Below are 13,639 nucleotides of genomic sequence, written 5' to 3'. Positions count from 1 at the left end.
TTGGTCAGGGAATGAGGCTTCCCTGGAGGAGCAGTAGTATGGAGTCTGCGGAGTAGCATATTCCATTTTCAACAAACATTCAACAAACATTACTAAGCTGCCCGGCACAGGATGGTAAAATTGAGGCGAAAGACGTATTCAAAATACTTGTTTGTTAAATTGGACCAATGGTTGTATTGTTGGAGACTTGGGGCCGGATTCAATTAGAGGCGAAAAGTGCCGTTTGGAGATAACAGATTCGGAATTTCAGCCTGTTTTCAAAGTATCTCCATATTCAATTCCAGGACAATTTCGACTAAGCGGAAACTCAATGCAATGTAATAGGCGGAAAAGTATCTTATAAGTATATTTTGGGGTGCAAACGTAGGGAAACGACTCGGAACCCTTGGAACTGTCCCCCAAAGGACAAATCATCATCATTATCAAAAAAAAATGTTGTTACCTCAAAACACTGCAAAAAAGTACTAGAAATTTGCGAAATAGACTCCTTGGGGGTCTGCAAGGATGTGTCAGGTGTTTTTAGGATTGCAGGTGCATGCTACAGGTGTATTTGTGAAGTTTTTTAAAAGTTCACTTTAAAGTTTAGAGACATAAAAATATGCTAGCACCCCTTTTCAAGTACCCTAAATATGACAGGACTACTTATTTTCACCAAAAATACAGCTTTATGCCATTTTTCACCACTTTTACAAAGACGCTAATGAGAAGCAATTTAAACTACTTAAGTACGCAAAATTAGGGCTATTAGTACACATCTACACTGGTTCCCTATGTTACTGCATCTTTTTTTGGGGTACAGACTGATTTCCCCAATTCTGACAGTACATTCCGCCTGTGACGTGTTCGCCGCTTTCCGTTTTCGCCCGTTTAGGAATTGAATAGTGTGAAAAGCGGGGACGCGCACGTAAAGTTTCCGCCTCTGAAACAGGCTAAGGAGGCGGAGAGTTGGACAGGCGAAACTTTTCTGACTTTCCGCCTCTAATTGAATACGGGCCTTGGTATACTTACTGTATCTCTTATTAATGCTTTTCTTTGTTCCAAAAAGTAATTTGAAAAGAAGTTTCAATGCATTTAAAGTCTTTAAATATTAAAATTTGTAATAGAAATATTTATGAATGCAACGTGGTTAACAGACTTTATTGAATTCGACAGTCACCCTGCGCTCACCACAATGGGAATAACAACTATACATATATATCTGCCTGAAAGGTCTAATTTAATCGATGTGGTCTATACTCAACTTCAAAAATAAAATCAAGATAATTATATATTATAAAAAAAGGAATATGTGGAAATTGGGAAATTTATGCAGCTCTATCTCACTTCCTCTACACCTTGTTTATATTATATATATTTTTATATATATATATATATATATATATATATATATATTGTATTATTTGACGAGGCCGCAGGTACAGTCATGCCAGAGGGGAGAATTAGAATTTAGAAAAGGCTTGTGCTGTTTACAAGCAATATATTACTATGAGACGCGACAGTCACAGATACCAGGGAACAAACCATCCATATTTGGGATTTGCTATTAACAGACATAGGGCCCAGTAACGCAGGACTGTTCTAGGCTGTCAGGTGCCGGCCTCATGAATAAGATCCAGCCCAGTGCACGCAACAAAAATATTTATGAAATGAGTTACCAATATAAATGAAGATCTGTATAATAACACAGCCTTGAATACAGGATTTTTCCATGTGCGTGATGCTCAGCAAAGAGGTAATTAAAGGTACCCAGCTCCCATTACCCATACTGCTTTATTGGATGTATGATATTCCATATACTGTAAATGTAATCCCCAAAATATTAAATACATTTTTTTTTTTAAATTGAAGCTGGGGAACCCATCCGTTCATTCTGTTTGTTACTGTACAATGCAATATGTAAACTATCCTATGGTCCTTTACATATCTACTGTATACTGTATATAAATGCGATATAACATATTATAAAAAAGAATTAAATGACATTCATGGAAATCTGAGCTTTTAAGATGCCTCACTAAACTGAAGTGTGGGCCGATGAAAAAATATTTATGGGCGCTATATAAGAATGGAACCGTCACCAAAGTCCAACCAAAGCGTTAGTAGCACCCCTTTCATTAAATAAAACCTTTTTTTTATTTTTTTTCCAAAAACACTCCTTGATTTTGCCTCATTTATGGAGTCACTCTTACTTCTCCTACTTTGTTGACCTCTCTTGGAGATCATGGAGGGGAGAAATGACCTGATTCATATCATTGTGAAGTTGGAGGTGGGGTAATGATGATGCGAAACGCGTCAATAAGGCTCCACCCACTTCTGAAGAAAAAATAAGCAAGATTCAGGTGAGTGGCCTGTTCCTGTAATCAAGATTTGTATGGGAGTTGGCAAGTATGGCATGACTTAATGAGAGGTTGACTTGACATCTGGGTTGCCTTTATTATGTGTCATTTTTGTGTAATTTAAGCTTTTTTTTGTACCTAGAATTCTGGTTTTCCACTGACGTACAACTGGGAGATGCAAAACTTGACCCATCATAAGTGTAGGACGAGAGCCGATCTCTGCCAGCTCACGGCCTTATTTATCAACGAGTTGTATCATTCACAACCAGTGATAAAACTTGTTGCGTATGATAAATGGTGCTCCAGCCAATCAGCTCCCAACAGATGATTCTTGGGAGCTAATTGGCAGCAGCACCATTATCATATGCAACAAGTTTCACCACTGGTTGTGAATGATACAAGTCGTTGATAAATATGGCCCTCAGAATTGGTGCAAGGATCACTTGCATGATCCTTTTTTCAGAGTAGTAATGGCAGCTTTCAAAAATCAAGGAGGCCTCTAAACTTTTAGGACCCATTCTGTACCCTTTAATAGTATCACTCTGCAAATTATATCTCATGTTCTCTGTAAGACTAGAGGTCTTTCCTCCTCACAACTACACCCAATGGCTCCAACGTACAGAACATACATACTAAATTGGACACGCCCGTGTAAATCAAGGCACCAAGAGAATTTTGTACCGCACCTTGGCAGCTTTGCACTTAGGGGGTCATTCAGACCCGTTCGCTCGCAAAGGACGCTCACAAACGGGTCGATGTTGCCCCACTGCGCATGCGCACGACGGAGGGAGCTCCGTCATGCGCGAGATCCGGAGAGCGACGGGCTCTCCGTTGCTCTGAGTCTCGCACCAAAGGGGGCGTGCTGTCGATGTTGATTGACAGCACGCCCCCTTTGGTGGGCGTGCCTGCCAGACGGAGGCGTTCCCATGGGAACGCCTACCGTCTCAAGCCGGCCCCACTGACATCACTAGTGATGTCAGTGGGAGTGATTTTGGCTCTGATAGAGCCAAAATCACTCCAGGGCTTGCGGCAGCGAGACCCTACCGCAGGGTCTCCGTCGCAAGCCCGATGGTCGCGATGGTCTTGACCATCGCGACCATCATCATGGACGCTCGCATAAGCTGTGGGTTACCACCCACAGCTATGCGAGCGTCCATGAGGACGCTCCTAAAACTGGTAGGAGGGCCCTGATTCAGAGCGAGCGCTCTGGTCAGAGCGTTCAGCTCTGAATCAGGCCCTTAGTTCATTTGTGACATCTGCAGGACATGAAAGGTTCTGCACAACGTAGAGACGTGAAGACGCACCATAACAGAACAGTAAGTAAAAAACAAACAAACATTGAAACATATATAATTAAAAAAAAAGTTTATTTTTTTATTTTTCCTTTCTAGGTAATATTTTATTTTATTATTTTTCAGGATATTCTTTTACTTGAAAGTCCACAAGGATTTTATGAGATTACTCTTTGGGGAAAATTCAACTAGCAAAGTTATCTTTTTTTTTTTTGCTCACAAATCGCTAGACTTTCATAATTGGCCTGATTCATTACCGATCTCAACGGCGATTACGCACGCAATCAGCCAACCCGATCGCAGTGTAGGTGCGCGAAGACTCCACTGCGATCGGGACTACGCAAACCCATCGCAGAGTAATTGACAGGAAGTACCATTTGGGGGTGGTGATGGGGGGGGTAGTCGACGAAACGCAGGTGTGCCAGTGCGTTTGAATAGTTAGATTATAAGTGTAATTACAATATGATAACACTTTGAATCTAATACAACCTATGTCTATGCAGCCTTACTAAGCATGTTTCTGGGTGGTAACATTGGCTGGCTAGCCAGAGGCGGCAGCTGCCGGCATGTCGCAGTCAGTGACTGCGTCTGAAGACGCAGTTACACTGACCCAGGTGGCCATGTTCAGACGGATGATTCTGCGCCTCCATAAGGCGGTGGCAATTTCCGACGGCTTATTATGCATAGCAGCAGATTAGACCCCGAGCGACGTATTTCCCGTCGCTCGCCGGGCCTCGCGCATGCGCAGGACGGAGCTCCCTCATTCTCACATCATCGACCCGCTTGCGAGTGAACTTTGCTAGCGAGCGGGTCTGAATGACTCCCAGAGACATGTTTGTAACTTTAGCTATTAGTGCTTAGTAAGGCTGCATAGACGTAGGCTGTGTTAGATGAAAAGAGTGAGATTATAAGTGTAATTACAATTTGGTAACTAAGTCAGAGTTACGCTGGAGTTAAACTGGAGGAAAACTGAGGAACAACAAACTCAAAACCAGACCACTTTCTGAATGACAACAAGCAACATATTTATGTGAATTACCAAAATCACCATCTTCTGCTTTATGAATATCCAGGAAACTCCTTACTACACTCCCTGCTTGGACATTGCATATACTCCCCTATCTGTGAGCTGCTCTTGTTGATTGAGCTTTGTTGATCATAATACTTCGGACTGGATCTGCTTGGTACATTGTAATTTTGCCCTCATATGCCTTTTCCCATTGTGTCACACCTATCCACTTTAATCATTTGTTTAATAACTAATTCCTGCACCCACTACTCACACACCTCTCTTTATATATCACTTTCGGAGCTGCACTCGTACATTAGCAGAACTGTTCTTTTATCTCTATTGTTGAACATTTAACAACTTTATATCACACTGTCCCTACATCACACAGCCTCCACATCACATCACACAGCCTCCACATCACATCACACAGCCTCCACATCACATCACACAGCCTCATATCCATTCTTCATCTCACTTATTACCTCGTCCACAGCATGAACACTCTTACTTCAAACACCCTCCTTATTCGGTGCCCACATAATCCACTATGTTATCCATCCCTATCCTCCCCCTCTTGTCTCCTCCGCTTGCTGTTCCCCCTATTTTCTCTCATCAGTCTCCCTTCCAACCCTCTGCTTACTTCCCCCGCCGTTACTGTTCCTCCACTCTCAACTACCTCCCTCCCTCCATGGCCTTGTTACCCCACCACCAAGTCCCACTCCCTCCTGGTTCTGCCTGTCACCTCCAGGGTTGCCAAGAGAAATTCTGGGCCCCGGTACAGCAACATCCTGTGGGACCACAGCATGTTGGGCATGGCTGCACCCATTTGTGGGTGGGTCTAGCATGTGAGATGTACCCACTCACAGGAGCATGGCATAGCACCCAGCAGCTGGGACTAAAGTAGTCACTACTGTCACAATTGGTGTCTGCGAGTTACCTGTCTCAGGTGGTGATCGGGTTTCAAGTCCAACGGAGGCCGGCATGACTGGAATCACAGATAATGTAGATAGCTCTATTTATAAGACTTGTGTAGCAGTGAAAACTGCCTTTGATGATAAATGATAGGAACTGGAGGGACCGGCAGGAAGACTTGTTGAATTGAACTGATGAACTAAGAACTTGACTCTGGACTGGAACAACGTGGATAGAACTGATGAGCTTGGAACTTGACTCTGGACTGGAATGTGACAATGGCTGAAGGGAAGTCAGGTAATGCTGAGATGAGGGCTAAACAGGGTAATCTGGAAATGCTGTGACAAGGTTGGAACTCAGGTACAGGCTGGATAGGATAATTGGGAATAACAGGTTTCAGGAAGGAATGGGTAGGTTTGGGAATTTTAGGTTCAGGGAGGGAGTAGGTAGGTAAAAGAGGCAGGAGTTGATCCACAGCAGGAAGTAAGGCAGGGTGACACGATGCAGGTTTACAGAGTGCCAGGGACCAACCAGGAGTAGGACTAGCAGCAGAGCACAGGCCAGGTATTGCTGTAACAGGACTTCTGGATGCCAGGTATTACTGTAGCAGGTTTTCGGGATGCACCAGGGGTTGCTGTCAGCAGGCTTACTGGATTGCCAGGTTTGGCTGTAACAGGTTTTCTGGGAGCACCGGGGGTTGCTGCCAGCAGATTTACTGGATTGCCAGGTACAGCTGAAACAAGTTTTCTGGATAGCACCAGGGATTGCTGTAGCAGGTTTCAGGGATATACTAGAACACAGAAACAGCATGAACCATACACCACGTGAAGACGAGCTGTTCAGGCCCAGAATGCTATCAGGAGAGGCTATATATACCATGGGTCTGGCAGCAATTGGTGGATACGGACAGGTGGTCTGGTAGTAGCATTCTGAGTGGTGGAAGGCACAACATGCAGAGGGAGTATTCATCTCTGCAGCTCTGAGTATCAGAACCACACCTGTGATTCCAATCAGGGCTAGCAGTGCTCACAGACAGAGGAGAGGCCAGGTGCAATAATCACAGCAAATCCTCCAGGCAAATTACACACACAGATACATGGGGCAGCTGACAGGGGTAAGTCTCAAGGCAAAAAGGTGACAACTAGACAGGGTCGTGACAACTACTGTATCAGGATGGCGGGACAGTCCCATAATAGCTGCATTTTCTATCAGGATGTATTTAGATGCTAAAATGTTACACACAATAATTAAAGTGCTACAACTTTATTTTGTACATCTCTCATGTAAATAACACATAAACAAAATCTATTTCTGTCATAGAGACAGATGAATGAAGGACTTCATTTTGACATAACATCAGGTCATGTTATACACACACATTCCGCAGCACATATTCCTAACCCACTGCTCCATGCTCCTTCCTCACTATCTACCCCTCTGTGTCGCCCCTGTCTGTCTGCACCTCCCCTTTAGAATGTAAGCTCTCACGAGCAGGGCCCTCGTCCCTCACGTGCTTCTCCTCCCCCTACTTATAGTATAATTTACTCCTAACTCCCCACAATGACACCTAACACCTGGTTGCTGAGGCCCTGCTGCTTGTGTTATGGAGCGTACACACGGTCAGATTTGTCAGATGAACGATTTGAATGATTTTACCAAAGTTTTGAGCGATTTGAACGATTGAACTATTTTTGGCTGCATTAAAATGAATGGAATCGTCCAAGTCTGACTGCAAACACATCAGATGTCAGATATCGTTATCTGACAAACGGGAACGCGCATCGTTCATCGTCCATCGTTCAGGTATGTCAGATATGTCAGATTTTCCTTCAGATAAATCGTTATCGTTCAGATCTGAAGGAAAAATCTGACCGTGTGTATGCACCATTATGCAGCGGTGTGTATAATAAACCATGTCCTTGTCCTACATTGTTTTGTATTACTATAACTGTTCTTCTTGTGTGCTCATTTATGTACTGTGTAAGCCACTGTGGAACCTTTGTGGCGCCATATAAATAAAGTAATAAAAAGTCCACCAAAATCACATCTCTCTGCGTGCAATATCGTTCTGCATCTTTGTCTCATCGAGACTCATGCTCAGTGCGATTCGGAATAGTGCGCAGACTGAACACATTGACCGCTTGTGCTTGACACCGCCACTCCGACCACCGCTGAATCAGGCCCGTAGAGAGTTACCCCGATGCCGGGTACTGTACTTCAGCTAGTAAATTATATGTGCAAGAATTATCAACTTTTATTTTCACCAATATGTTTGCAAACCATAAACATGGGGGACGTAACGGCTTCCAGTAATCCAGTAATTGTAAAACATAAAGCTAACACCAGGAAATTGGTGATAAACATGACCTGACCTAATACAGTTTTGTAAATGGCGTGAAAAGTAAACCTTTCTTCACCTTTAACGGACACAGGGCCTGATTCAGAGATGGACGCTCTGAAAGAGCGCTCGCTCTGAATCAGGACTTTTTTTTTTTGGTGCGTCCTCCTGGCCGCTCGCATAGCTGTGGGTGACCACCCACAGCTATTGCGAGCGGCCAGGATGATGGTCGCGATGGTCAAGACCATTGCGGCCATTGGGGCTTGTGACGAGACCCTTGTGGTAGGGTCTCGTGGCCGCAAGCCCCAGAGAGCTTCTGGCTCTAATAAAGCCGGGAAGCTCTCCCACTGACATCACTGGGGATGTCAGTGGGGCCGCCCACAAATGGCAGGCGTTCGCTTGGGAACACCTCCATTTGTGAAGCCATCCCCCCTGCTACGCCTACAAAACGGGGCGAGCTGTCGATCAACATCGACAGCTGCCCCTTTTGTAGTGAGCCACGGAGCGAGAGAATTTCTATCTCGCTCCGGGGCCTGCGCACACGCAGTGCAGCCGCTGCGAGTGCGCAGAGTCCAACATCGACCCGCTCAAGACCGCTCAAGCACTTGCGAGCGGGTCTGAATCAGGCCCACAGTTCCTATTTGGTTTTAAATACCTATAATGTAGTTTATAAAAATGCTTTAGAAAATCTGGGCCTGGGCAGAGCGCTCGCAAGCGGGTCGATGTTGGCCCAGTGCGCATGCACACGAGGAAGCCAGCTCCGTCGTGCGCATGTGCGAGACCCGGATAGCGACGGCCAAGCCGTCGCTATGGGTCTCACTACAAAGGGGGTGTGCTGTCGATGGTGAGTGACAGCACGCCCCCTTTGGTGGGCGTGCCGGGGGCGTTGCTGCCCAGACGGAGGCGTTCCCATGGGAACGCCTACCATCTGGGGCCGGCCCCACTGACATCACAAGTGATGTCAGTGGGAATGCTCTCGGCTCTGATAGAGCCGAAAGCACTCCAGGGCTTGCGGCAACGAGACCTTACCACAAGGGTCTCGTCACAAGTCCAGGTCTTGACCATCGCGACCATCTTTTTGGCCGCTCGCTATAGCTGTGGGTGGTCGCATAGCTGTGTCACCCACAGCTATGCGAGCAGCCAGGAGGCCGCTCTAAAATCAGGAAGGACGGCCCTGATTCAGAGCGGGCGCTCTGTCAGAGCATCCGGCTCTGAGTCAGGGCCTCTATCCCTTCTATGTGCAAAGGCTATAAATAGTTTTGCTGGGGAATGGTTCTGCAGCTCACGCCTGTACAAACTTGTGTCTTCCAGGAACTGTGATAATTTCACTCACCTCTAGGTGGCGCCTCTGCTTATCAAATGAATGAGAGTGTAAACTGCAGCAGTAATAAATAAGCTATAGTTATTTTCTAGGTAATAAGATGCATACATGATGCCTTTATTTGTAGGACTAACCCACAAGGCTCTCGGGTGGCAGGATTTCAGGGGTGACCATCGGCAGCCTCCATGAAACAGTATTTTTGCATCTAATTCACTGGCTTTTTTTGTTCATGCATCCGAATACTTGAATAAGTTTGAGGATAGATAAGCACCCTGTTTGATATGTAATTTTGTTAGGTAAGTTAAGGGTTAAAAGCTGGAGGGGGATGTGGTTAGTATTCGTCACTTGAGGAGTATAAGCCTATGGTAGGATTTAAGGGAGGGCTTAGAGGTTCCATATAAATAGCCTGGTGAGGGGAGCCATCTTCCTCTTTCCAGTTTATTTCAACCAGGCTGGCTAAGTGACATATGTATTGTATTTTATATGTCTGTCTTTCTCTTCTTCTTTCACATTTCACACCCCATTTATTTCCCCTGGTCTACCACCCTCTCTGTCTCCTGTTAATTTTATCTTTTACTACTTTCCTTTTTCTAATTTCCCCCCTTCCTTTCCTTTCTGCACATGTTCCATACTTTTCCTCCCCCTTCCCCCGCTTGTGTTTCCATATAGTCCCTGTTACCTGCCAGTGCCCTCCCTCCCTGTCATTTCCAGATACACAGGCCCCGCGTCCCCCCCGCCCCCGGCTGCCAGGCCTCTCACCTCCATGGCTGCTTCCCCAGCCAGGCGAGGGCCATGGTCCGCTCAGGCGCAAGGCTCCACCTGCCTGCACACCCGCTGCCGGCTCTCGATTGCCGCCCCCCCACATCGACCACCCCTTCCCCGCGGCCGCCTGCTCTCAAGCGGCAGCAATATTAGCTAGACGGCCCCCACTCCCCGTCTCCCCTCACGCTAAGCGCGGCCATCCCGCTCCCTGCACCGGTGGCTAGCTCCACCCACAGGGTTGCGGCGGCCATCTTGTGCAGCCAGGCGCCGCATGGTGCTCTGCTGCACCCCTCCGACCCCCCCATGCCCCCACTACTTAAGAACAGGGGGACACCTCCCTGCACAGCCCCCCCCCTGCTCTGCCAGCACCAGAGACCCCCTTGGTGCGGTGTCCCCTAGCGCGCCACCCACCAACTTGTCCCCTTTCCCCCCCCCGCACCCTGGGGTGGGGGTTACACCCCCCTTGCATTTAGGGGCGGCTGGTGCACAGCACAATAATCCTGCCCCATTCAAGCCTACAATGACGCGCCGCCGGGCTGCCCCCCCCCCTTATTTCCCTGCCACCGGGATGCTGCACATAAGCCCAATGCATTTTTCAGCCCCTTATCATCCGCCCCGCTTATGCACTGCCAGCCACTGCCCCCCACTCTCCTCCAGTTCGCCCCCTCCACTGCTAACGCGGCCCCCCCCTTTTTTCCCAGGGATTGGTGCCTCACTACAAGGCGCAATAGCTATGCCCATCCAGCCGCATGCCACTATAGCTGTTTTCCTGAACCCATACATGTTTCCACCCCCTCCTCACACCCCCCCCCCCAAAACCTGATCCCGTACCCCTGCTGGCTACAGCATCTCCTGCTCTTTCTTCTGCGGAGGGACTTTGTTGCGTGGGTTTCACCGGATATTTTTTCGAGCCCCCAGGTCACAGTTTTTTGAGCGTCTAGGACCATCGTCGAAGTCCAGCGGACAGATGGTGCTGATGTCGAATCAAGTCGTGGTGGGCGCACCGCGCAGCGAGGGACTGTTGGCGAACACAAAGGAGCCAGTGGCTGGGCCTTCCACGTCAGGATCAGGTGAGCATGGTGTTAACCCATTTGCGCAGCACACATTCCCCTTCCACTGATGATTCTAGCGATTCTTCCAGTTCATTTGTAAATCCGCGCAAGCTTAGGCGTTACTTAGTGCAAATTTAATGGGTAGCAAGGGTGCCCTTAGAGATTTAACACAGTGTCAGCAATTGAGGTACCGGATGAAGTGCGGGTTATGGTTCACTGAGCGAATACGGCTATCCTTAAAGATTTGAAGTTTTAAAGTAGGGAGCGGTTAGTGAAGAGTAAATTTGTGGATATGTTTGTGATTACGGCTGACGCACGTAGGTTTAGTTCAGGCTAAGTCAGCAGGAGTAATGGCGAGGGCCTTCGGGTATGTTATGTTTTTTGCGGTGTGCTACCTTGAGTCCAGACACAACAGGAGGGACAGGCAGTGTTTTCAATTAGGTTTCAAGGATGTTGAGGTTTGGCTTGCTCGACCAACTGCCTAGCTTGCCTGCGGAATCCTCGGTTGGTCGGAAGCAGCCCTTTCTGGCCTGCCCAGATCTGTGGGCATCAGCCGCTGGTAGTGCTATGCGTGTAATAACACGCAGGGTCATATGGGGCAGGCTGTGGATACAGTCATATCTGCATGCTCTGTGGGAGCATTCATCCAGCCAAGGTGTGCGCGTTGGTCTGCCGCACAGGGTCAAGGAGAATATTGCAGCAGCAGCGCAGAGGTGTTCAGAAAAGCACCGTCATTGATTAATTTGGGGGGTTTTGGCGTGGGTTTGCATTTATCTTTGACACAGGAATATCCTTGGTTTCTGAGAGGAATCTGAAAGCGGAAGTCGGGTGGGGGCCCATGCGTGGCCCCTTTTGCTCCACCCACTTTTGGTAGGGTTTAGGTGCACCGCCTTCAAGGGGGTGTCGTAGAAGGAATTGGGTAAATCGGGGTTGTTACAGAGTCTCTTACATAAATGGAAGGGTTCGGCAATCACACAAAATATCTGTCAGATCACTGCGCCGTTTAACAAACGGGGGTAGGGCTCTACTAGCTAAGGCAGATATCGCATCTGCTTTTTGACTGCTGCCCATTTCACCCCGAGTCCTTTAAATATTTGGGGTTTGGAGTTGCAGGGCTCAATTACATTACACAGAGGGAAAGCCCTTATGGCCTTGTGGTTAAGATGACTGTTTTTACATGCCGGCCGATTGGCTTTTTCATTTCGTGTACTTTAGTTGAAGGTTTTAGTTACTTTTTGCAGTAGTTGTCCATGCGGGTATTGGGACATACTGTTGTGTCCCGCTACCTGGATGTTTTCATGTTATGGGACTAGTAGATACCAGAGTTTGCCAGTATTCAATTAATTTCCTTAGTTTAGTCGTTATGGGAGCCCCGATGGCTCGTGACAGGTAAGAAGGTTCAGTTATGCGCATTATCTTATTTGCGGATAGAAATCAATACCTTGATAGGATTATGCCGCTTGCCTAGGGCGAAGGCGGGGCGTTTTGGGGAGTTGCTAGTAGCATTTCATTTTTGAAAAAAAAAAAAAAAAAAGTTTTGCTAGTACAGTTGCAGTCGCTATCGGGCCCCCTCAGTTTGGCATTTAGAGTCATACATAGGGGTCGGTTTTTCAGTAGACGGCTAGAAGGAGCCACAGCAGGGGTTAGGAAGCCTTGTCACCTCATATGTGTCCCTCTGGAGCAGAGTGGACATGCTGCGCATTTGTTTTTTTTTTTCTGCGCAAATTCAACGGAGTACAGTTCTGCACACGTCACCCATAGCCAAGTCCGAACTTAGACCGTTACGTATGCATCCTGTTAAGTGGTGCATTTGAAGGGGAGTGTGGCAGGGAGCCTTGGCCGGTTTCCAGTGGGGTTCAGGGCCTAGACAGGAACATCCTTATTCTTGAGAATTTTTCAATTGTAGTGGCGGTCGAACTGCGGTCCAGCAAGCCTTGCATTAGGCAAATCCTGTTTGGTGATAACTTAGGTGTGGTATAAGAAGGCTCTAATCTAGGACGGACTTGGATCCGGCCTCGCAGTGGTTAGGCATCTATGTGTTTAAGGAATATTGAGTTTAGGGCACGGCATGTTTCGGGCGTTGCTACCAAGATAGTGGATCGTTCAGTAGGACATGTTTCATTCGCTCGCGCCTCCTGCTAATTTACATGGTTCCTCCTTCCCCTTCCATGCCTGGCGGATCGTCACGCCGGCATCCAGGGGCTAGCACGGAAGTCATGGGCACCAAGTACATTAAGACCTACACGCTAGTTTTGTGCGATTGGCAAGGTGTTTAGCTTTCAAGAGCGGGCGGTTTCAGGTGGTTAATGATTGTATGGCAGAGTTTGTCTGTAGCTGCTATGACAGGGGTCGTTCCAAGGCGGCTTGTCTACAGTGTTACCCAGTATAATTTTCCAAGTTGCACGTTTGGCGGATCCTGACAAATTATTTGTATTAAACAAGGCATTTAATAGGGTGGGCAAGAGAGTATTAACAAAGGTATTTAATAGGGTGGGCAAGGGAGTGTCCTAACAAAGGCGTTGCGCGGAGCCCCATCAACGCAGCCCTATTACAGGATTTGATTGGGCCAGTAAAGGAGTGGCTTCGGTCAAGTGCTAAGCGCCTTCCCCCCCCC

At 47.3% G+C, this 13,639-nt stretch overlaps 1 protein-coding gene across 1 annotated transcript in view; it reads right to left on the bottom strand.

Annotated features, from left to right (window-relative positions):
* The window catches only part of AGBL3 (AGBL carboxypeptidase 3), a 141,845-nt gene extending 136,184 nt beyond the window's left edge, over window positions 1-5,661 (bottom strand). Inside the window, exon 1 of the mRNA XM_088459305.1 lies at window positions 5,578-5,661. The gene's annotated coding sequence lies outside the window, so the exon portion shown is untranslated. The remainder of the gene's footprint in view (window positions 1-5,577) is intronic.
* Between the last annotated feature and the right edge of the window lie 7,978 nt (window positions 5,662-13,639).

This window comes from Taudactylus pleione, unplaced genomic scaffold (genome assembly GCF_031769625.1).
Source record: "Taudactylus pleione unplaced genomic scaffold, aTauple2 ptg000903l, whole genome shotgun sequence".
Classification (NCBI taxonomy): domain Eukaryota; kingdom Metazoa; phylum Chordata; class Amphibia; order Anura; family Myobatrachidae; genus Taudactylus; species Taudactylus pleione.
This window is presented reverse-complemented; position numbering and strand designations above follow the sequence as displayed.